Below are 25249 nucleotides of genomic sequence, written 5' to 3' on the forward strand. Positions count from 1 at the left end.
TGGACCCTCGATGGGAGGAGGAGACTGGCCCTTGCGCGTGAGAGACACAGGTTGAGAGGACGAGAGGAGCAGCAGGTTCGGACCCGAGCTGGAGCTCACGTGGATCGGAAAAGGATGAGCGAACAGGCCAGAACAGCGCACAGGCCAGAGACACCTAGGGACCCGTCCCGTGGAATGGATACCGGAAGGTTAACTCTTGTTTCTCTTTAACCTTTTTTCCCTCTTGTGTAAGATAGTTGGGTTGTACAATAAAGTTTAATTGGTTTTTTTTTTTTTTTTGTTTTTTTTTTTTGGTTTTTCGAGACAGGGTTTCTCTGTGTAGCCTTGGCCATCATGGACTCGCTTTGTAGACCAGGCTGGCCTCGAACTCACAGCGATCCACCTGCCTCTGCCTCCCGAGTGCTGGGATTAAAGGCGTGCGCCACCACGCCCGGCTTTTAAGTTTAATTGTTAAAAAAAACAGAGCCAACATTATTGTATGCCTTTGACACTTTCTGTATGTCTGTGAGATCTTGATGGTCGTTAACAGATGTCTTCCTACTTACTGGATTCTGCTTTCAATAATTTACAACCTGAGCAATATTGTTTTTATCTTGTAACATGGTGAGTCCTTTACCTGCGTTATCTGGCTCAATCACAACGGGGCCCAGAAACGGACATTTTACTCATTTCTGTTTTACAGATTGAGGAAGCCATTTCATAATCTCTTCATAAGATGGAGAAGGGCCTTGGGATCAGAGGAAACTCCTTCTTAGATGGAAAATACAAGAAACTATTATTATGTGCTATTTGCTAGTAGTTTCCAAATACTAACATCTTAGCACATTTGCTTTATTATCTAAATATTATCTATCTATTTCTCTATTATCTCCCTCTGTATCTATCTATAATCTATCTAACAATAGTTTATCTAAGCACCTATGTAAATATACATACACATATGCCTATATGCATATGTAATTTAATCATACATATATGCAGTATGTTTATAGGTTGATGACAGATAATCAAATAGTGATCAGGTGGTACCAAAGAAACATATTGCAAGCTAGGGATGGCATGGGTTTGAAAGCACTTCCGGCTCTTGCATAGGACTCAGGTTTCATTTCCAGTGCCCGTGTCATGTGGCTTACAACTGCCTATTACTCCAGCTCTTGGAGACTTGACACCCTCTTCTAGCCTCCATTGGTACCTGTATACACATGTGCACACATATACACATAAGTAAAATCAAGGTAAATTAAAAACAGAAGACCTTGTCTTTCACATCTTTTGCAGAGTCCCAACAATAGAGAAGAGGGCATACCGAAAGGTAAACCATTGTGTCTTCTAACTCCATCAATATAAACAGTTATCAAAAAATTGAATTTTTAGCCAGGCGTGGTGGCGCATGCCTTTAATCCCAACACTTGGGAGGCAAAGGCAGGTGGATCTCTGTGAGTTCGAGGCCAGCTTGGTCTACAATGTGACTCCAGGACAGCCAAGGCTACACAGAGAAACCCTGTCTCGAGAAACAAAAAAACAAAAACAAAAACAAAATTGAATTTTTAGAACTGCAGAAAAACTGTTCAAAAATAATGTTTCTACTTCAGTTTGCCTGTTAAATTTATAAACTTTTTTCTACATAGTTAAAATAATCCCCTTAAAGTTAATAATCCTCTAATGCTGTATTCATTAGCTTTCTGTCACTATAACAAATAACCTCAGACAGTCAATTTATAAAGAGAAAAGGTTTGTTTATGTGTATTGCTTTAGGTATTTCAGCCTGTGGTTGCTGGCTGTGGTGCTTTGAGCATGTGGTGGATGTGCATGATGGAGCGAAGCCACTCTCTGCAAGGCCAGGAGAGGATCAAGGTTTCACAACCCTGTAAAGGGCACACCTCCAGGCACCTGAACACCACCCAGTAAGCACCATCTCCTAAAGGTCTTTCCACCTCACAGTAGTGCCCACCCTTAAGGACTGGCAGTAGTCGGGGGTCTCTAGAAGAACAGAACTGGTAGAACAAATCTGTATATGGTTATAGACATTTATTAGGATGGCTTACAGGCTATGGGCCAGGCATCCTGACAATAGCTATCTACCAAGACCCCAGCAGTTGTTCAACTTATGAATCTGGGTGTCTCAGCTGGTCTTCACTATAAGCCAGATTTCCGAAGAAGTAGGCTCTAATGCCAGTGAAGGAATGGACTTGCCAACAAGAGTGAGAGCACGCAGGCAAAGAGAGAAAGCTTCCTTCTTCCATGCCTCTTATATACCCTGTCACCAGAAGGTGTGGCCTAGATTAAAGGTGGATCTTCCCATCTCAAAAGATACGGATTAAAAATGGGTCATCCCTTGCCCCCCAGCTATTCCACTCCTTGGACTATACACAGAAGATGCTCCATCACACAACAAGGACATATGCTCAACCATGTTCATAGCAGCCTTATTCATAATAGCCAGAACCTGGAAACAGCCTAAATGTCCTTCAGTTGAAGAATGGATAAAGAAACTGTGGTATGTTTACGTTATGGAATACTACTCAGCTATTAAAAACAAGAAAATCCTGAAATTTGTGGACAAATGGATGGAACTAGAAAGGATCATACTGAGTGAGTTAACCCAGAAGCAGAAAGACTCACATGGTATATACTCACTTATAATTGGACACTAGCCCAAAAGACAAGTCCCATGAAAGTTCACTTACCAGGAGATTGGGACTCTAGGCAAGAGAAATATAGGAGAATGGGGAAATAGAAGGATCCTGAGGGTCTTAGAAACCTACAAGAAGAACATCGTGACAGGTGGATCTGGGCCCAAGGGGGCCTGCTCAAACTGCTACACTAACCAAGGACAATACAAGCAATAAACATCGAACCCCTACTCTGATCTGGCCAATAGACAGGACATTCTCCACAGTTATGTGGAGAGTGAGGACTGACTCTGACATAAACTCTGGTGCCCCATATTTGACCACTTTCCCTTGGTGGGGAGCCCTGGTGGCACTCAGAGAAAGAATAAGCAGACTACCAAGATGAGACTTGATAGCCTATGACTATATAGGGGGGTAGGAAGTCCCCCTTGGTCCCTAGACCTAGGGGAGGGGAATAGGGTGAAAGCAGGAGGGAGGGAGGAACAGGAGGATACAAGTAATGGGATAACAACTTAGATGTAATCTGAATAAATTAATAAAATAAAATTTTAAAAAATGGGTCTTCACAAGCCAGGCATGGTGGCCCAGGTCTTTAATCCCAGCACTTGGGAGGCAGAGGCAGGTAGATCTCTGTGAGTTTGAGGCCAGCCAGGTCTACAAAGTGAGTCCAGGACAGCCAAGGCTACACAGAAAAACCCTGTCTCAAACAAAACAAAACAAAAGTGGGTCTTCACACTTCAAATGATTTTAGCTAATGGGTTCAGTTAATTCCAGGCACAGTCAACTTGACAACCAAGACCAGCCATCTCACAGAGACCAAGCTTTTAACACATGGGCCTCAGAGGACATACCAGATTCAAACTCTGTTCACAGTCAGTTTCCCTAACTGCTCCAGATATTTTCTTTTACAATTAATTTTTCCAAACCAGGGCTTAATGGAGAATCTGAAATTTGCAACTGGTCATTGTGTGCCACAAACCTTGTTTCTTGCCAAGAATCATTGTCATGAATGGAAAGGAACAGTGTATTGGTCTTCTAGTACCACCAGCCCAACACTGACATTGACATTCTGTCAAGAAGAAACATTTGTTGGAGATTCCAATGGATCAGAGGTCATTCTCATGGCAGGAGCCAGAGCCCTCAGCACAGGGCAGAACTGGAGGTGACTCACAATCATGCTGTGTGGGCGAGGCTCTAGGGGCCTGTTTAATTGACTCACACCCTCAGCACTGCCTCTAAATCAGAGCTTTCTCTTTTGTGCCGCAAGTAGGACTGTCCCTAACCACTGGAATTTGTTAAAAGTGAAACTTCTTTACTGATGGGATATGAAATGTTGAATACAAATATTTTAAAAATTACATTCACGGCTGCAAGGAGAAATACTGAAGTGTAGGGAATCTGGTGATGGATATTCTAGTCACAGAAGGAGCCTTTAGTTTGAAAATGTTAAATCTTTTTTCTTCTTTTCTATTCAATGTACAAAGTGGTGGGCTTCATAATGACATTTTCTTTATCAATATAGCATGCACTTGGACCATGTTCACTCCCCATCACTCTCATTTGTCCCTTTCTCCTCCCTCCTGCTCCTGGTGCCTGTTCCAGAAAGGTTCCTCTTCTGTCTTATCGTGTGTGTGTGTGTGTGTGTGTGTGTGTGTGTGTGTGTGTGTGTGTGTGTGCACGTGCAACATACATGTGCTGTGCAGATGCTTGATAATTTTCTATAATCCATTTGTCAATCCTTTGCATTATTTCTTAGGCCTTTGGAGTCCTTTCCAAAAAGTTCTTGCCTCTGCCTATATCATGTTTTCCTCAAACACTATCAGAATGTCAGGTCTCACTTTAAGGTCTTTGATCCATTTTGAATTACGTGTCAAGTACAATTAGTTCCTATGGCTCTACAGTATAATTTGAGGTCAGATATTAAGATGCTTTCAGCTACTTATGTTGGAGTGTCTGTGTGAGTTTGTGTGTGCGTGTCTGTGTGTACACTCTATGTGTGTGTGTGTGTGTTACATGCATGTGCTTCTGTATGGTTTTGGGGTTGCTTCCCATGACTATCATTGCTTCCTACCTCAACCCTTTGTCTCTTCTTTGGGCATGGATATCTTTAAAAGCCTAGAAATTAAGCCATTTCATAGTGAGTATAGCTGGACTGTGTGGTATAGTGTCCCTCAAGAATTCCTATCACTTTGAACCTCAGAATATTGCCTGATTTTGGAAATAGCTTTTAGCTAGGCTAAAGTAATGTCGTGCTTGATAGGATGGACACTCAGCCAAGGACTAGTGTCTTTTATTATTATTTTTAAAAAATTGTACGTGCGTGAGTGTTTTGCCTACTTGTATGTCTGCGTACCACACATAGCGTCTGTTGCCTGAGGAGGCCGGAGGAGGGCATTGGATCCCCTCGAATTGGGGTTATGGATGGTGGTGAGTTGCTGTGTGGGTGCTTGGATTTAAACCTGGGTCCGCTGGAAGACAGCTAGTGCTTTTAACTGCTAAGCCACCTCTCTAGCCCCAAGACTGACATCTTTAGAAGAGAAAACTTTAGTCATAGATACCAGGTAGGCTGTAACACTGTGTCTTCAAGCTGGGGAACACCGAACATGCTCAGCAGTCCTTAGATATTAGAAAGAGGTAAAGAAGGACCCTCTCTTAAAAAACTTCAGAGAAAGTGGGCCCAGTTGCCACACTGATTTAGGGTTTCTGGCCTCGGTAGCCATAAGGGAATAACATATTTTGGCCGTCTCAGTTTATGGCAGTTTGTTCGGGCAGCCTTCAGAAACCAGTACGACACTGCGATTCATGCAACTAGGCTTTGGGGAGCTGACTCATTTTTAGCCAACAAGTTCCAACTACTTTATCAACTTTAATTTTAAATTATTACTGCGTTTTGGGAAATAGCTGGTAAGACAACAAGCTTTCCTTCAGGGGCCACTAGCCTGATATATAGACCTAAATAAGCAAAAAAAGGATAGAAACTAATATTTTCCAAGTATCTACTTCACCATTGAACATGTGACAAAGACGCTTAAACCTGCGATTGTATGAGAACTGTATTTTTAAATTATTTACTTATTTTGTGTATATGTGGGCGTGCCTGCATGTACATGGCATGTGCATCACATGCATGCAGGAGCCCATAAAAATCAGAAGAGGGCAATGGATCCCTCCGGAATTGAGTTCCAGGAGTCTGTGCGCTGCCTTGTAAGTGCCGGAAACTGAACCTGGGTTCTCTGCAACACCAATAAGTGCTTTTAATTAGTGAGTCATCTTTCAAGCTCCAATGGCTTTATTTTTACATGCATTTATTTATTTTTAGTATGTGTGCATGTGCCCGCATGTATGTGCCCTGAAACACATATGTCTAAGGATAACGCAAAGGAATGGGTTCTCTCTTACCATGTGAGTCCTGTGGATCATATTGAGGTTGGTATCAAACATCTTTACCTACTGAGCCATCTTGCCAGCCCTGAGTAAGGGCTTTACAGGGACACGTATTGTGGCACACAAGTGGAAGAACATCAAGGAGATAAACAAGAGGACCCTGGAGGTTGACATTAATAAAGGGAAGAGCACACAGCACATGTCAGGTCTAAAAGCCTTAGCACTCAAGGAACTCAGAAGGACCACGCACTGGCCCCAGTGCAGCTGTATGAGGTGTGACAGGGGAGAGAGTCAAGGGAGGCACCTGCAAAGCCTCCCGGATGTTTGCGCAACAAATAGAAAAAGGTGATTGGCTTTTCATTTCTGGAAAGATCACCTGGGCTGCATTCAGACACAGCATTTATGAGGTGGGGTATGGCTTTGTAACAACAGAGGCGCTCAGAGATTCAGACTGTACACCCCACACTCCAGAACACCCTAGCCTGCACACAAGGTCCAATCAAGAGGCCAAACTGCTCTTCTCCAGACCACCAAACCACACACCTTCCCATATATTCAGTCCTGTCTTTGGAGAAAAATTAAAATGTTTGCCTAGGTTACCAACCTGAGAGTAATACTGTGGGGATTGCTGGCCTTCCTGCTCTGATGGAAGTGCGTCCTGGGGCTTGGAAGCCCAGGACCCACACGGCTCTGAGAGGAAGCCTCCTCAGCAGAGGCATTGCAGCTCCCAGGGGAGGGTGTCCCCAGCTGAGCTGAGGAGCTCAGAAGCCTCAGCCTTACTCCACTTCTTCGCTTCTTCTCTTCATTGCTTCTTGGCTTCTTCAGATGAGAGAGTCACACCAGGCAGCAAATCTCCTAAAAGAGAATAAAAGAGATTTATTGGGAGGGTCCAGGATGTGAAGGGACGAATGAATCCAGGGTTGGCTGCCCCAGTTCCCGGAGAGGACAGCAAGAAATTGAGCAAAGGACAGGGCTTATATAGGATTTCTTATGGGGGTGCGGTGGAGCGGCAGAGATTTCCAGAGTGAGGATTGGTGGGATTTCAAGTCCTGAGCTCAGGGAGCTCAGTGATTGGTGGGTTTTCCTGCTCAGGGATTGGTGGCTTTTTTCGCACCCCTTTTCCTTGCATCTGACCCACGGGTAAGGATGGGAGGACCTTCTCCGCCCCAGGCTGCTTTGCCTGACCTGCCATTTCTGTAGAGCTGCTCCGGGAGTCTGGAGAGAGGATGACGCGACCATGGACAGCTCCCACGGTGGTCCGGTGAGACAGTAGCAGGCTGAGGAGTTGTCACTGTTTTGACAGAGGCTGCCATTTTGATAGCTCCTGTGGTGGTACTTTATGGTGGCACAGGCTAAGGAGGGAAGGAGAGGGGGGCATCGATGTGACAGCTCTTGCAGAGCTCCACTCAGGGACTCTGTAGTGCCTCTGGGTCTGAATCTGACACCAGTGAGAGTGGAAGAGAGAAAACACCACTGGTGACCGAAGCCAGGACAACTCCTGAAAGACTGGTCCAGTTTTCATTCTCAGTTTACACTTTAAACCATACAGTGGGGTGAATGTTGCATAAAATATTTAGGCTTATTAATTTCATTATTAAAGGCCTATAAATTATGTGCTAGTTTTATTTAGTCAACAAAAGACACAGACACCTGATGGAGTTTGCAATAAGCCTTATTTTCCTTGGGGCTGGACAGATATTAACCCTTCACATCCTATGCCAGTTGCTCTAATCATTCCTACCTGGCTACTGCTTCCTGTCTATACTCCATAAGTACTCACTCATGTTTCTTATCTGGGCTGCTTCCCTCCATCCATGCTGATCTGGCCACGTGCTTCTCTCCATGCTAACCCCTGGCGGCTCTGCTTCCTTCTTCCTCCTCTCCTCTACCTGTTCTCCTTCCCATGATCCTTCTGTCCCCAAAGCTCACAGATCTTAGCTTTGCCCCTCACTTCTGCCCTGCCCAGACATAGGCCTTTTAGTCAGCCAATCAGGGAGGCAAGGTTGCACAGCAATATTTGGGGCACAGGGGTACAGGATCATCTGTGCTTAAGAAGACTGCAAGCCAACCTCGGGGGAGCAACATAGCCAACAACCAAATACAAAGCACTGGACCGTGCTGTTACAGGTGAACAAGCAAACAAGCGGGACTTTTTCCAGAAGCATCCATGGCAGTTAGCTTGGAGGTTTTTGTTTTTCAAAGGTATATGTTACAGTTGACAGGTACAAGCTTTTGTGGTCAGGTTGCTATGGGCAACGACTTATTGTTTCAGCTATTTCTCCAGATCATTGTGTTCCAGGTGGCAGGGTGAGGTCATGCTTGGCAACACACAGTAAGTCTGTGCTTTAAGTAAGTCAATAGATCAGTATCTAATAATTGGTCTTTCCTCTCTTATTCTACCTTGGTAACTAAAATGGTTCCTGAGATTGCTCGATTCTGTCAAGATTGTGGTTTGGGGGGGGGTGTAAAATTCTGTCCTTACCATTTCAAGTTTTGGGAGTCCATCAGGTCGGGTCTACAGTGGCTTTCAGTAGAACACCGTGCTACTTACATATCTGAATATAGAGTGACAGAACTTATAAACAGATACAGGTGACACTGGAAAGCCTGTTATAAGCATTTGTCCGGCCACGAGGTGCGTTCTCTGAGCATGCCTTGCAGTGCTTGCAACGCTCGGTGTGTGTTATAATCTAACCATTTGTTGATTTATTGCCAGTCCTCTTGGTATTTTGCTACCACTCCAGTACCTTGTATGTGCATCTGTGAGCATTTTGGAGAGATCTTTCTAGGAACAGTTTTCTTAGACTGATTTCCAGATCTAAGAGGAAACAATTAATGCTGACAGAGCCTCTTAAACCACCTTCCTAAAAGATTGTTCTGACACCTATGTCTATCAACAGTTAGGCAATATCTCAGTCTCATGTATTTCTGTATGATTAAAAAAGTGTTTATATTGGGTCAGAGTGGTACACAGGTTTAGTCCCAGCGTTTGGGAGACAGAAGCAGGCAGATCTCTGTGAGTTACAGGACAGCCTGGTCTACATAGTGAGTCCCAGACAAGTCAGAACTACATAAAAATACCCTACCTAAAATTTTTTTATTTTAATACCTTTTTAAATTTTCATTTCAGGTGATGGACAAAAGTGCTTTCCCATGGCTTAACAAGGCAAGAACCATGTTTCGGTGAAATGCATGGGTGAGCTGCTTAGGATAAAAGGTGATTTACTAACTGGAAAGGATTAGAGATGCTAACCTTTCATTACTGCAACAAAGTACTTGAGCCAACCAACTTAAAAACAGGAAAGAAGCTTGGCATGGTGGTGCACGCCTTTAATCTCAGCACTCTGGAGGCAGATACAGGCAGATCTCTATGAGTCCAAGGCCAGTCTGGTCTACAAAATAGGTTCCAGGACAGTTGGGGCTATTACACAGAGAAACCCTGTCTCAAAGAACCAAAAAAATAAATATAAATACATAAATAAAACCAAGAAAGGTTTCTTTCGGTTTATAGTTTTGTTGTGGGGTATATACCAGAGAAAACTATTCAGATGTGGGTTTGAATCAATAGCAAGTCCTTATTAGCCAGCCTCCAATTACACTGGGTGTTAGGGATCCCAATGTAAACCCAAGCCTTTCTCAGGGTGAGCTTTTAAGCACAAAGACCATATCCTGGGTTGACATACCTCAGTTAGCAAGAACAGTTATCCAGAGGAGGAACTACAGAAGCCAAAAAGCAAGGTTGGTACATTTAGAGACTGTTCCAGAACTGTGGGCTTTGATGGACTAGGTCTTTGTTGTTGTTTTGCCAGGTGGTGCTATGTACGTGTTGAGTTTTATGGCCTGAATGGTACTTCCATCATGGAGTCAGTTGTGCTAAGGTCTCAGGGGAGAACATGTCACAGTTGAGAAGTTTCAGTCATTGGACAGTTTGGTCTGTTGTCTTGGGGCCTCTAGTGAACCTACATTGTCCTATTCTTGGTGGAGGCAGAGTGACATGAGGCGAAGGAAGTTGCTCACTTCATATTACCTGGGAAATGAAGAGGAAGGATTGGCCAGAGTCATACTATTCCCTTCAAGAACTTGCCTTCCAATGATTCAGGAACTTTCCATCCAGTAGTCCTCATTTCCTAAAGGACCCAACACCTCCTAACAGTGCAAACGTTGGGATAAACCTTAGCACACAGGTCTTTGGGAGATCAATGATGATCCAAACCAGCTAGGATAGGATTCTTGTTTCGCTGAGCTTACATTTCTGAGTAAGTCCTGCCACAGAATGACAGAAAGGTGGAGTAGGAGCTGGAAGATGGTGTGGGGACTCTGGAAGGCAAGCTCCCAGGGGCTGATGCCACTGAGCCTAAGGGGACCCCAGTCACTGTAGAAGGAGAAATGTCTGGAAGGGAATGCCCCATTTTCTAAGGCTGGTTGAATTCCACTCTCCTTGCCTCAGCTAATGCCTCACGTGTGCATTTAACTTACCCTCTTATTAGAGATTCAGTGAGATTATGAACGCTGGCCTTCCTCCCAGGAAGGCAGCTGTACAGCAGCCGTGAGTTGTTTCAACACAGTGAGGATGCACCAGGGGAGCCTGAGGAAGCGGGAAGGGGCTGGCCCCGGTGAGTAAGAAGACACATGGGAAGTCCTGCTCTGGGTCCTCTGTAGGGGACAAATGTCAATCTGTCTTTACTTCGCATCACAGCCATGTAAGCAAGTGTCGGGGCGGGGGTGGGGGGTGGGGGGTGGGGGTGGGTGGGAGGAGAGTTGAATGTGAGGGCCAAGTCTATGATTTTAGTCATACTTTTTGTTTTGTTATCTTTTCAATTTTTAAATCATATTTTATTTATTCATGTAGAGATCGAACACATGCATACAATGGCTCAAGTGTGGAGGTCAGAGGGCAACTTGTGGGATTGGTTTTCTCCTTCTACCGTGTATGCCCCCGGAATTTAACTCAGATTTTTGGCCTGGCAGAAAGCACCTTTAACCTCTGAGCCATTTCACTGGCTCCTCCCCACTTTGGTGTCAATCAAGTTAGGTCCTGGAAGAGAGGTTCCCTAGGATGCCTGGATTGCTGAGGGGAGGGCTAGTGTCTGAAAGAACATGCTGTGTGGGCCAAATATTCACAGTTAGTGAAGGCTTCTTTTGGGCAATTTAGATAAACCCTAGAGAACTCTGCTATTCTACCTGATTTTATGATAGAAGCAGTTAGGTTTCTTTGTAGGATGTATCCAAAATTCCTCTAAAATTTTAACGTCATCTTTACTTATGAAATTGCTATTGATCCTAAGCAAATGATAAATTGTGTCTCTTGGCACAAAACTGGCCCAATGATTTTGTTATTTTGTTGTCCCGTGGCTCAGGAGAAGGAATTGGGACAGAATGAGCTGCCTATTCATAAGGGTCCAGATAACTTGTTTTGGATTCTCTCAGAAAACAGAGGAGCAGCAGTGGATGAGGATAAATGCCTTCACTTCAATGGGGAAAGTCAACACGGAGCAGATGACGAAGACGCAAGAATAATGCATTCATATTTTTCTCTTATTGCCTCATTGCAATTAAGGCCCAAAGTAGATTATGAACATACACAAACAAATATCTCCCACCTTGGATTTATGCCTGGCATGCTGTGACGTTGTAGGGGATATGACTGGCATTATGTATACTATGCTATAATGGGGGGACTTTAACAGGTAATTTGGAGTGATAAAAATCTAAGTGTCAACACAAAGGCAGACGATAAGAATATTGCTTTTTAAAAATTAGGAGTGACTAGGAGAGATTTAGAGGCAGAGAGGCCAATGCAGTCATTGTATGCCAGACACATTGAAAATGGAGAATGACTTCCGGACACTGTGGGGTGTAAGTAAAAACTGCTGTCTAAACAGGCCCTGGATCCTCATGTAAGAATTACCAGGCCTTTTACTTTTCAACATCTGTGGATTATTGTCACTGCACAGTCCAATCATAGCAGGAGGCCCAGCTTACAAGATAGGAAAGGAATGGTTGAATGGTTTCTGGCTCTCCATCCCTGGAGAGACCTGCTCTTTAGGCAAAGCCCCAGGCCAGGAGCACACTGATCCTTGCTCTCCCTCAGCGCTCAGGGCTCAGGAGCCTGGGGTATGTACCCAGGATGGGTCCTGGAGTCCTAGTGCCCTGGGGTTCCACTGAGGAAGGCTGGAAAGTGAACAGGCTGTGGGCTCCCTGTCCATCTCACAGTTGCCTGCTGTGAGAAGCAGAACTAAAGCTATCAGGGCGCTCACAGGCAGTATAGCCGACTGAGTTTTAAGAGGGAGTATGTTCTCGGCTAAAGGGCTAAGGATTCTATCTGGAGCATCATCCTGCAATCTCTACCTCTTTGAACAAAAGCAAATTACTTTCTTTCTGCCTTTCTCTGTTAATTAAAGTGATACCACCATTGCCTCAGAGGCCCAGTGGAGACAGATAAAATGTATACCTCCATTCTGGTTCTCACTTAGTCATTGGAAAACATTATTTAATATTTTTATTTACTCTTCGATAATTTTATACATACATGCAGTGTATTACTTTGATCATATTCACTCCCCACTTCCCCCTATTCTATCCTACCTCTTCCCAATCTCATGTCCTTTTTTTTTTTTTTTTGTAACCTACCAAGTCCATTCAGTGCTACCATATACTCATGGGTGTTGGGCATAGCCAACCTAGCCAAAAAACATATACCTAGAGAAAAATCCATGGTCCTTTCTCTAGGAACCATCAACTGTTAATAGCTCCTTAGCTATTGAGGGTTGAGGCTTATGTGCTCCTTCCAAACCCATGCTGGAATGTTACCTGGCTTGGTCTTGCACAGGTCTGTGCAGGCAACTACAGCTGCCATGAGTTCACACGGGCAATGTCCTGTCATGTCCAGGAGATGCTGTTTCATCCAACCCTCCCTGAGCTCAGGCTCTGACACTTTAAAAAAAATTTTTTTTATTAATTTATTCATATTACATCTCCATGGTTATCCCATCCCTTGTATGCTCCAATTCTTCCCTCCCTCCCATTTTCCCCTTACTCCCCTCCCCTATGACTGTGACTGAGGGGGACTTCCTCCCCCTTTATATGCTCATAGGGTATCAAGTCTCTTCTTGGTAGCCTGCTATCCTTCCTCTGAGTGCCACCAGGTCTCCCCCTCTAGGGGTCATGGTCAAATATGAGGCACCAGAGTACGTGTGAAAGTCATACCCCACTCTCCACTCAACTGTGAAGAATGTCCTGTCCATTGGCTAGATCTGGGTAGGGGTTTGAAGTTTACGGCCTGTATTGTCCTTGGCTGGTGCCATAGTTTGAGCAGGACCCCTGGCTCTGACACTTTTTGTACACCCTTTTCTGTAACGTTTCCTGAGTCTGGGAGTAGAGGGTGTAATATAGATGTCCCAGATTGTGTGTGTGTGTGTGTGGTGTGAGTGTATGTATGTGAGTGTGTGTATGTGTGTGTGAGTGTATGTGGTGTGTGTGTGGTGTATGTGTATGTGACTGCGTGTGTGAGTGTGTATGTGGGACTGTGTGACTCGCTTGCTCACCTACCACACTTTGGCTGTGGGAAGGCTCTACAAAATGATGGGCATCATATCTGTGATGAGGTTGGACATTACAGCAAAGGCTCAGCATCTTTAACTAGTTGAATTTGGGTTAGTCAAAGAAATCATAAGCCTGAGTTGAAATTCAGAGGTGTCCAGCCTTTTGACATTGTGATGTGTTGGTGTGGTCTACAAATGTATTATCACAGCTATCCTGGAGTGCGGATTGGACAGGGCTGTCCAGTGCATGTTTTGAAAACATCAGTTTTCCTGCTGGTCTTGGAGCAAGCCCTTTTATTTGGAGAAGGGGGGAAAAAAGAATTCTGTCAACAGCTATGTTAGCAACTTGGGCTTCAAAGAAGCCCCCATTCCATGGTGGTTGTCACCTTGGTTACAGACCAGTGGGGCCTGAGCAGAGACTCCTGTGTTGTCATGCCTGCACTCTAGAGCCACGAGAACAACAACATGACAAGTATCTGTTATTCTGGCACATTCCTCCTATGTTGGGATGCCTCGTTATGCCAAGTGCTGTGAATGTGAGGACCGAAAAGGCAAGCACAGTCCTGTCCTCGGGACACAAACAAGGGGCACAAATGACTAAACGTTGTCTGATAGAAATGACATCGGATCAGCATAATTAGCTCCTTCCCTGAAGCCTGCTCCAGTGTCCGCTGGGAAGGGGAACAGAGAGACTGCCCTCTGGAGGGGTTGGAGGTCATGTACAAAGGAGTGCCTGCCAGGAAAGCAAGAACAAGGAAACCAAGCCTGTGGTGGGTGGGGGTGAGGGGTGGAGGGTGACTAACAACAGGTAGAGAAGGAAATGGGCGGGGGGGAACCCATCTGGGCTTGTGTCCCCAATTCTTTTCAGCTCCAAATACGAGGAAAGAGAAGAGATTTGAAAATCCAGAAAAGAGCAAGGTGCCAGTGGTGCATGCCTTTAAGGCAAGCAGATCTCTGTGAGTTCAAGGCCAACCTGGTCTAGAGAGTTAGTTCTAAGTTACCCAAAGAAACCCTGTCTTAAAAACAAAAAAAAAAAAATAAACAAATAAACATACAAAAGGAAAGCCAGAAAAGGTTTTGGGAAGCTCTTGTCTAGTCTTATTGTTCCCGGGTTCTTTGGATAAATATCAGGGAAATTTTCAAGTGTTCTTTGAAAGGTATTGAATGGAAAACAACACACAGACAACACCCACAGCAGTCAAACCTACTTGGACAGTGAGCTGCAAAAGAATCAAGCTGGCCAGAAGAAATATGTCCTCCTCCTGGCTCACTGCCCAGGCTTTGGATCGGTAACCTAATAAGCTCGATGTTATTAGGTCCCTGCTTCCCCTGAGACGCAAAGCATAATAGGCCTCATGGACAGGTATGTGCTCAGAAGCAAGCCCGTACTTACTCAAAAGGGAAGAACATTTGAGAACTGTTGTGAGGAAGGGGCAGGACATCAAATCTGAGAGGCAATTCTTCAGATTTCACACAGTGAAAGATTTGAAAGTGGGCTGGAGGTAGGGGTGGCGGGAGTGAAGGGGTGGAGGGGGCGGGGTTGGGGGTAGGGGGTAGGGAAGGAGGGGAACTCATCTAAGGAGTCAGGTGAAGAGTTTCCCCTTGTGACGTGATTGGTAGGCTGAAGGCAACATCAGCCTCAATATTAGCAAATAAAGCTGTGCCTTGCTTTAGTCTATGGTTTGTGAGCACCTGACGATAGATGGACTTGCAACTGGCCCCACTGTAAGTGGTACCTTACAATAGTGCTTCTCAGTTGGTGCTGTTCTGCTGGGTGTGGTGGCACACACCTGTAATCCCAGCACTCAGGGAGGCAGAGGAAGGCATATTTCCATGAGTTGGAGACCATCCTGGTCTACAAAATGAGTCCAGGACAGCCAGGGCTACACAGAGAAACCCTGTGTTGAGGGGGGGGGGGAGGTGCAGTTTCAATTCCAGGGGAACAGAGCATAATGGCTGGTGACATTTTCGACTGTTGAGTAGTACATTAATGTTTGTCTACTGGTATCTGGTGTTCAGTGGCCACTAATGTCCAGTAGACTCTATACAATGTACAGGGCACTGCCTGTGATTTTATTTAGAAATGTCCCACAGGCTTGTTTTAAGTTGGGAGCCCAGGTTGTGGCTCTATTTTGAAGGCTGAGAAGCCCTTATTGAAGGTGTGGCCTGGTTGAGGGAACTGGATCCCTAGGAGCAAGCTTTCAGGTTACCGTATTCATGCCCTGGTCCTGGCCCTCAGCCACGTCACATCCTTATTTCCTGCTCCTGCTGCCTCAGATGGAGTTCCTCTGCCTGCCTTTCCTGATGAGATGGATGGAAGTCCCTCTGAGAATCTCAGCCCAAGTCAAAGCTTCTCAAGTTATTTTGGCTGGTGACAAGGATACCAACAACTCATCACAGGCTGGCTGCCCTTCCCAGAGTGCCCATGATGTCACTTGTAGAGAGAGAGTGTTCTAGGTGAAGTGTGAGCTGCTGGGGGGTGGGGCGCGCATCAAGGAGGAGGTATCAGGTAAGGATGACAGAGAGAACAGGGGAGTCAGGGGCAAGCACAGGGACGAGCAGGAAGGCGTGAAAGCTGGCCATGGGGGACAGTCCACAACACTGGAGGCTGAAGGCCAAGGAAAGGTGGCTGAGAGACAGACAGCTGCAGGGTGGGCTGCATCAGGAAGCATTTGTAAGGCACACACAAACTCTGGCCTCCATCCTGAGACCCTAGGGCGAGCAGTGGGGCTTTAGGCAAGGCTGTGCCTGACTCTGCCCTCTCTTTACAGTTTGGAAGTGGATGGCAAATGCTTCTCACTGGATCTCCGCAACTTGAAAAAGGAAGCAGAGGAGCCACAAGTTATTCTACTGTTCAATCTTCTACTTTTCTCACTATCTACAGGGACACAAACCGGACAGAGAACAGAAGAGGTGTGCTCTGGTCTTTCTTCCATGTGCAGGAAGACGGAGCCAAACAGGCAGCGTCATAATAGGGTAATTATCATCTGGGGAGGAGGATAATACTGGGGACTGAAACCTTGCACATTAGGAAGCATTGCACCAGTGAGCTACATCTTCACTAATTCTTTTTAAAAATAATGTTTTTTTCACCTCTTTCCTTTCCTCCCTCAAAATCTTCAATGTACCTCTCTTTAAGTGGTTTCCTTTTTCATTATTGTTGTTACATGCATATATATACATATACACACACACATATATAATTCCTACATATTATATATAGGTGTAATGATAACTTTACATAAATATTATATAAATTAATAAATAATAGATATATAGGAATATAATATAATTATATGTGTGTGTATATATTCCTAAATACAACCTGCTCAGTCTTTGTAATGTTATTTGTGTGCATGTTTTGTGGTCTGACCATTTTGTGTTGGATAACCAGTATGCTCTTGCCTAGGGAAGACTGTTTCTCCTGATCTCAGCGTTCCTTAGTTGCCTGCAGCCCTTCGTCTGGGGTTGAGGCCTTGTGACTTTCCCCCTGAATTCCTTAATTCTTAATACCTACCACAAATGTGCTATTCTTGCTCTGGCTATCTCTCCTTTCATGAGCTTCATTTCACTGTGCTTCCTTTGCTTAAATAAAAGTCTGGTCCAACAAAGGTCTGCAGTGAACTGCTGCATTAGCTGAAGTAGAAGCAGGGTAGAAGAGGCGTTTATAAAAGCACAGTAAGTCCTCTCACTGTGAGTGTGTGTTATTGGCCGATCAGAAGTCAGACCCTGAAAGTGGGTGTTGGTGGATTACGTAAGAGTGCAGAGATGAGTTAGTGAGAAACTTCAATAAGCTCACCAGCATGAAACCCTGGCAGTCACAGGTGAGTACAGCTTGCTTAGAGCTTGGCTTGGCTTGTTCACATCCATTGCATCGGTCTGGCAATGTGCATGCTTCCTCAGAAACATGCAGTAAGATCTCTCTGTACACCCTGTTTATGATGCCCTTAGTGTGCTGGGCATTGTACAGGGCAATGTCTGCCTTCTGTACTGCAGGTGGTGAGGAGCCTGTGAGTCTATGGCACATGCGCCAGCCAAGGGCAACGACTGCTCACCAGGTTCTCTCGTTTTTCCAAGAGATGTCTGCCAAGAAATGCAAATGAAGCTGGAGACCACGATCAACTCAAAGGCAGTTTCCGTCACCGATGGCCACTGGTTGGGGTGTTTAACTTGATGGCGGCACTGAAGCTTTCTCCACAGTGCTTCAGGGTTGAGTTTTCTAAATTGGACGTGGTTTCATGACATTTCGTGGCTCCAGAATGCTCAGTTTTCAAACCTTATTTTAAAAATGAAGTCCATTCACAAGTCTGGCATGCAAAACTTTCCCCCACTCTGACCCTGTCAACCTCATATTTATTATTTATTTATTTTTTTGAGTGTTCTATTTGCATATTTGACAGAAGAGGGCACCAAACCCCATTATAGATGGTTGTGAGCCACCATGTGGCTGCTGGGAATTGAATTCAAGACCTCTGGAAGAGCAGCCAATGCTCTTAACCACTGAGCCATCTCTCCAGCCCCCCTCATATGCCTTTTCTGTCCTCCGTTTGGGATCTCAGTATTCACACACAGTGAGTACAGTGGCCACTCCCAAGGCCACAGCTGCCACCTTGTTCATGATGCTTATTTTTATTCCCTTTTCTAGCTCTGTCGCTTCTCCCAACTAGACTTCCCTGTCAACGCACCTGGATAACCCTGGAGTCTTTGTGTGTGGGCGTGTGTGTGTTCCTGTGTATGTGTGCAGGCACAATATGTGTGTGTGTATGTGTCTGCAAATGTGTGTGGAGGCTGTAGGGCAGCCTCAGCTATCGTTGTTTAGACGACTTAGCTTAGGTGTCATCCATCTTGTGTTTTGAGACTGGGTCTTTATTGACTTCATTGAACGAGGCTGGATCCTACTGTCTCTGCTTTTCCAGGGATAGCTACTCATATGTAGTATAGTGCACATATCATGATGTGTGTGTGCACGCGCGCGTGTGTGTGTGTGTGTGTGTGTGCGTGCGTGCGCGCGTTCTGCGGATGGAACTCAGTTCCTCACTCTTGAGCAGCTATCCTCCCTGCCCAGGGCACGAATCTTTGAAGAGTCTCTTTACATTAGTTTGTTGGGGGTGTAACAAAACGACTGTTCTTGGAAACACAGATTTGGAGAGGATTGTGGAGCCTCTCCATGCGTGTCAGCCTGACACTTTCATTGGTCACACGAAGCTCGACACCTGCCCGACTACAGGGATGCCCTTTCCGTGAGGGATTTTGGTCCGAGGGCTAGCCATTTGCCTGCTGTATTTCCATCAGATGACATGCAGTTCTGGAGGCTGTCACTTGGCCGGGTTGTCCCCTTTTGAGCATTTTATTAGGAATTAGGAAAAGATGAGGTTCATACTCATTAAATGGGTAGAACTCAAATTTAAATATGTAACACTTGCAAAGCAGCTGGGCGTGGTGGCGCACACCTTTAATCCCCCAGCACTTGGGAGGCAGAGGCAGGTGGTTCTTTGTGAGTTCGAGGCCAGCTTGGTCTACAAAGTGAGTCCAGGACAGCAAGGGCTACACAGAGAAACCCTAACTTGGAAGAAAAAAAAAAAAGGAATAAAACCCAACCAACTAACCAACCAAACAAAACTGTGAAGCATCCATTTTCATTGTGAACCTGTAGGAGATTCAGAGAAGAGAAGACAAGTGAGAAATGCCCTGCAGAACTGAGGTGAGAGATGGGGTTTCCAGGCCTTCACTTCAACTCCTAGGCTACATTTCTATCCCCGGAGTCTACAGAATAATGCACCCTTTTGACAAATCTTTGCCTTCTACCTTGTTTGCAGTCTAAAGAGTACTGTATTCACATGGTCATACAAATTACCTCTTGGTCTTAATGGTTTTTCCTCTTTGCTCTTTGACCTTAGTTTTCTTACCTGTAGCCCCACTGCATAGCATCTGTTCATGTGGCTCTAACACAAATCATCCATCCACATTGTTGTGGGTGGATGCTTGGACGTATTCCTTTGTTTTAATCTTTCATAGAAAGCTGTTATAGACATCTTTGTCCATGTCTACAATTATTACATATAAGTGAATAATTTTAGGGCACATCTGTAGGAGAAGAGATGATTTCGAGGTCATGCAAGGTACAGCTCAATGAGACAGGATCAAATTATTGTGAAATTATTTGTGAAAGTTGTTGTCAGTGTTTTACCATCATTGGTAATCAATGATAAGAAGCAGTGTTTATTGAGCACCTTCCACAAGCCAGACAGTCACCCACTGGTAGCATCTTTATGTCGGCAGTTCCTTGGATTTCTAAGGAGAACACTACTTGATCGAGATGCTATTTATTTGTAATGTGTTTTTGGAGTTCAGAGGAGTGTTGGTGTCATTTCTGTGCGTAAAAACATCTGAGAAAACCAAGTTAAAGTGAGGAAGGGTGGGCGCTAGTTAACTCATGATTTCAGAGGTCTCTGTCCACAGTCTGTGGCTCTATGATAACTCTATGGTTCTGAGCCTTCACTGGGGCAAAGTGTCATGGCACGTGGCACAGGTTACTTCATGATGGCAGGAAACAGATTAAAGACAATACGGGAAGGAACCAAGACAAGACACAGCTCCTGAGGATGCCCCCAGCATCCTGCTTCTCCAGCTAGGCCCCAACCTCCTACTTCCCACCCTTCCCCAATAAGACGGTCATATTATGAATCCAGCAAGGGATTGATCTGTTTGTTAAGCCAGAACCCTTAGGATCCATTCTCTTTCTGACAGCCCATCAGCTGGCAACCAAGTCCCCAACAAATGAGCTTGTGGGGTGCATTTCATAACCAGTCATTAACAGATGGTTGATTGGGGGCGGGGGTTATGATTCCATGCTCATAAGTGCAAAGGACCCATGAATTTCTTTCTATATCCTTATACTGAATTTGAAAACAAAGGTGTACCAGCTTAAAAAAAAAAAAAAAAGGTGGGTGTGGGTGTGTGTGGAATTGGAGAGATGGCTCCATGTTTAAGAGTACTGGCTGCTCTTCCAGAGGACCCAGAGTCAATGATTGTCAGTTTTAAGTTTTTTCTTTCCTATAGTAGCTTTGGTTTTATTTTGGGGTGTTGTTTGTTTTTTTATTTTATACTTTCCCAGACTGTGTGTGTGTGTGTGTGTGTGTGTGTGTGTGTGTGTGTGTGTGTGTGTGTGTGCGCGTGTGTGTTTGTGTAGGTTGTCAAACCATTGCTTAGCTCATTATTTGCAGCCCTGCTGTGGGCTGTCCCATTGCTTTCCTTTTCTGTAGTTTCCTTGCTCCTTGCCCCTTGTCCCTTTCGGTCTGTTGTGTTCTTGATTTGTTTTGCCAGATCCTTAAAATGAAAATTAAAAAAAGAAAAGCTGTGGTTTCATTTATAGTCCCCGATGTATAATTATTGTCAGTGTTCTGTTTAATTTCTGCCTTTATTTTTATTGGCTTTTTTCTTCTGGGTCCTCTGAGGGTGGCCTGTTTGTTTTGAGATTTCCTATGCTCATTTGTTTTCAGTGCTTGGTGTTAGCCTATTTGTTTGTTTTGTTATTTTTCTGCTCGGAACAGTCTCCTCATGACAGCTTCACAAGAGTCACTGTGATGTTTCTGATGTCTCTTATATGGCACATACTCAGTCCAGCGCCCCTTGATGGCTACACTAAAGCCTGCCCTGTTGTCTTCTGTGTCTCCACCCTGACCTGTGTCCTCTGTAGCACTGTTTATTGCCATCAAACACAGGATACATTTTACTTAGTGTTTGTCGCCTATTATCTCCCCATACACACTAAAGTGAAAGCTCTTTCAATTTTGGCAAAGGAGTAGGGTAGTTCTGCCTTGATCACATTTAGAACGCATTCACCACCCTCAGGACATCTCTTGTGCCTCGTTACAGTTAACTGCTGTTATATTCCAATCTTACGCAACACAAATCTGCTTCTGTCTCTATACATTCAGAAAATAAGGCCCTCCGCTTTTTCTTTTCTTCTCTCTTCTTTCATTTCTTGCTTATATGATGTTTCAGTTTCTAGAGATGTCTTTGAAATATCCAAAAATAGGAATGGGAGTGTCATTCAGTGGTAGTGTGCTCATTTGACATACATGGAGCATTGGGTTGAATTGCTGTGCGCGTGTGCATGCACACGCACACACACTCACACACTCACTTACACACACACACACACACACACACACACACACACACAGACACACACCAGAAGTGTTTATTGGCTCATCTGTTTCTGCAATTCTGTCCTTTGCACAAGGGCTGCCTATACCACGGCTCCATTAGACTAAACTGAAACTGAAAGTAGATATGCTGGCATATGCCTCTACCCCAGCAGTTACAAGATGGAGGCAGGACAGGAGCTCAAAGTCATCTTTGGCTATATAGAGAGTTCAAGGACCAGCCTGCGTTCCATAAGACTCAGTCTCAGAAAACAAAGAATAAAAAATATAGTGGAACTGGAAAACCTTGTGACATTTTAACTGTCCTAATGGAATTAATAACCAGGTCACACCTTAAGCGTCACTGTGTAGCACAGCACAGTGTGAGTGTGTCTATGGGAACGTTGGCATGGACAGTCCAATGTGGTGTGGATCAGGAGGCAGATCACGAAGCAGAGAGGGATGGATCATGGCGCTCAGCTTGCTTCCTCCTTTTCTTTCAGCACAAGGCTCTATTGGATGCTGCCAGTCACACTCAGGCTAGGTCTTCACTCTTAATTAAACAGTTTTGGAAATGCTTTCTCACAGAGATGTGTCCTCACGGCACTTCTAAATTCAGTTAAGTTGTCGGGAATACTAAGCACTGCACCATCACACTTTTTCTCATAATTTCAGAGTTCACGCTCTCACTTATGTATAAAAATGTTTACAGTAAGATAATTCAGCCAGCTACAGCCTCACACATCTCAATTTTATACACTCTCAACATGGAGAGACCACAGCCAGTGACTAAACTCTACCATGTATGTTAATGTGACTCCTCTCCAGGAGGCTACCTTCAAGATGACCATCTTCCTGTGGAGGCTAATGCTGTGCGTGGAACACTTCAATGTCATCAGTTCACATGTTGATGGTATTTTTTGCAGATGTGACAGTATTAGCAGGATTGTGTGTGCGTGTGCACGTGTGCATGTGTGTGTGTGTCAGGGAGTCATCGTGAGGGCAGAAAGTGTCCTCACTAGATATAATCTTCCAGCTTCATGATTCTGGACTTCCAAGACTCCAAACACTGCCAGAATAGATGTGTCTTATTTAAGCTATCTAGACTATAGTAGTTTGTTTTTATAGAAACTCAGACTAAGACAGCTGGTCTAAGTTTTCCCTTGTTATCTGCGGACACAAGGTCTCGAAATGACATAACCACACTGTGAGGATCATGTTGTCTATTTCAACAGGGCAAGCCATCTTCTTAAGAAAGGAATACAGTCATCCCAAACCATAACGTGGGAAAATTTAAAGGATAGATAATTCAGTTTTTAAATAAATAAATGGTACTGAGTAAAAAGGAGAGTGATGGGGACTCTCTCTTTTTAAAGACCTTTAAACCCAAACTTTTATGATTCTGTCAATAAAAATCTAAACATTGAGTATTTGACAATGTTAAATAATTGTTCATGTTTCTGTCCATGATGACGAGAGAGATGGTGAGCAGCCAACCACCTGCAAATGCTAACTCAATAGGTGTAATGTGAAGATGATGAGAGAGGGTCATGGGTTGCCTCTTCTGTGGTGTGTGTGTGTGTGTGTGTGTGTGTTTGGGTGGGTATTTATGCATATGGGAGGTGGTAAAGATCGTGTAGAGAAAGATCATGCATTTCCTTTTGGAGCCTGGTAAGATGTCTCACATCTATAACCCCAATATTTGGGAGACTGAGCCAGGAGGATTACTGGGAATTTGAGGTTCTTGTGAGATACAGAGTGAGATCCTGTCTCAAACAGCAGCTATAGAATTCAGGTTGGGTCCAGAATTTCTAAATCCGGGAGAGCCAGTTACCTGGAACAAACACACCAAGAATTCAGTTTTGGGCAACTATGAAACACTCACAGCAAGCTGTATTTTCAGGCAAGATCTGTAGGTAATCGGACACATGAATCTGAGACTCAGAAACCAGATGCCAAATAAAGAGCTAAATTAGAATTTACTTATACATCAATAAAAATTTGCTATATTTACAACTGAAAAAAACACCATTAGTGGGAATTGAAAAATTAATCACTAAAGTTCTTGCCTGTTGTAACCAAGGGAAATGTGTGCCTTAAATGGAGACTTATTTTTCTTGTAAAGAAAACAAAGCCTTTCATGGTGACAGATGCTCTTAAATCCACTAGGAGCCCCATCTGGAAGCCAGAGTTGCTGGCCCAAAGGAAACCTAGGAAAAGTGCTTATTCTCCTTAAAAATGGGGGTAATCAGTGATGTGGGAGAACATTTTCCCTGTATTGTCTATAAAACGCAATATATTTTTATGGAGAAAGATGGGCTATTAGGGCTGGTCATGATCATTACGAAGATAAAGGCTTCGGAGTTGACTCGTCTATGAAAACTGTTCAGAGGGTCAGCGGACACGCTGCAGACGTCAACATGACATCTCAAAGCACTTCAAGAGCTCTCGCTACAAAAATACCAAGAAAAAGTGATGTCCACAAGGGCTCCTGGGCATCTGAGCAATGCCAGTAATTGGGACCGCAAGGTTCCGGCAAGAGGACGGGCAAGCGTTTCAAGTGGTAAAGCAATCGTGAGAACATTCTCGGGAGGAGACAGCAAGAGAGTGTCAGGAGCTGACCTGAGATGTGGCTGCTGCGTTCCTTTGTGGTTTTTATAAGATTAAAAAAAAAAAAAGATGTATTCATGTTTATTTTACATGTGTGGGTGTTTTGTATGCATGTGCATCTGGGAAGTCTCCATGGAGGCCAAAAGAGGGCATCAGACATCCTGGAACTGCAATTACATACAGATGGTTGTGAGCTGCTGTTTGGGTGCTAGGAATGGAACCCAGATCCTCTGAAAGAGCAACAAGTGCTCTAACCCCTGAGCTATCTCTCCAGCCTCTTCTGCACCACTTTTACATGTATAGTTCAGTGGCATTCAGGACATTCATGTTTTTGTGTGCCTTACTTAGAGTTACTATTTGCTGTGATGAAACACCATGACCAAAAGCAACTTGGGGAGGAAAGGGTTTATGTCTTACACTTCTATACCACTGTTCATCACTGAAGGAAGTCAGGACAGGAATTCAAACAGGGCAGGGTCCTGGAGGCAGGAGCTGATGCAGAGGCCATGGAGGGGTGCTGCCCACTGGCTTGCTCCTCATGGCTTGCTCAGCCTGCTTTCTTACAGAACCCAGGGCCACCAGCCCAGGGGTACCACAATGGGCTAGGCCCTCCCACATTAGTCACTACTTAAGAAAATGCCCTACAGGCTTGCCTACAGCCCGATCTTATGGATGCATTTTCTCAATTAAGGCTGTCTCCTCGTAGATGACTTTAGCTTGTGTCGAGTTGACATGAAAACATTTTTAATGTCAGCACAATTGACCTCTTGTCAAGTTGACATACAAACACATCATTATTAAGCCACAACATTTTATTTCTTGTTCATCCCCAAGATCATACATTAATATCAACATCAGGATGAAAGCCATTTTATGAATTTAAGAAATCCCAAAGTCTTTGCAAATTCAAACACTTTAAAATTCAGTCTCTTTA

Source organism: Acomys russatus, chromosome 18 (assembly GCF_903995435.1).
Source record: "Acomys russatus chromosome 18, mAcoRus1.1, whole genome shotgun sequence".
NCBI classification, from domain to species: domain Eukaryota; kingdom Metazoa; phylum Chordata; class Mammalia; order Rodentia; family Muridae; genus Acomys; species Acomys russatus.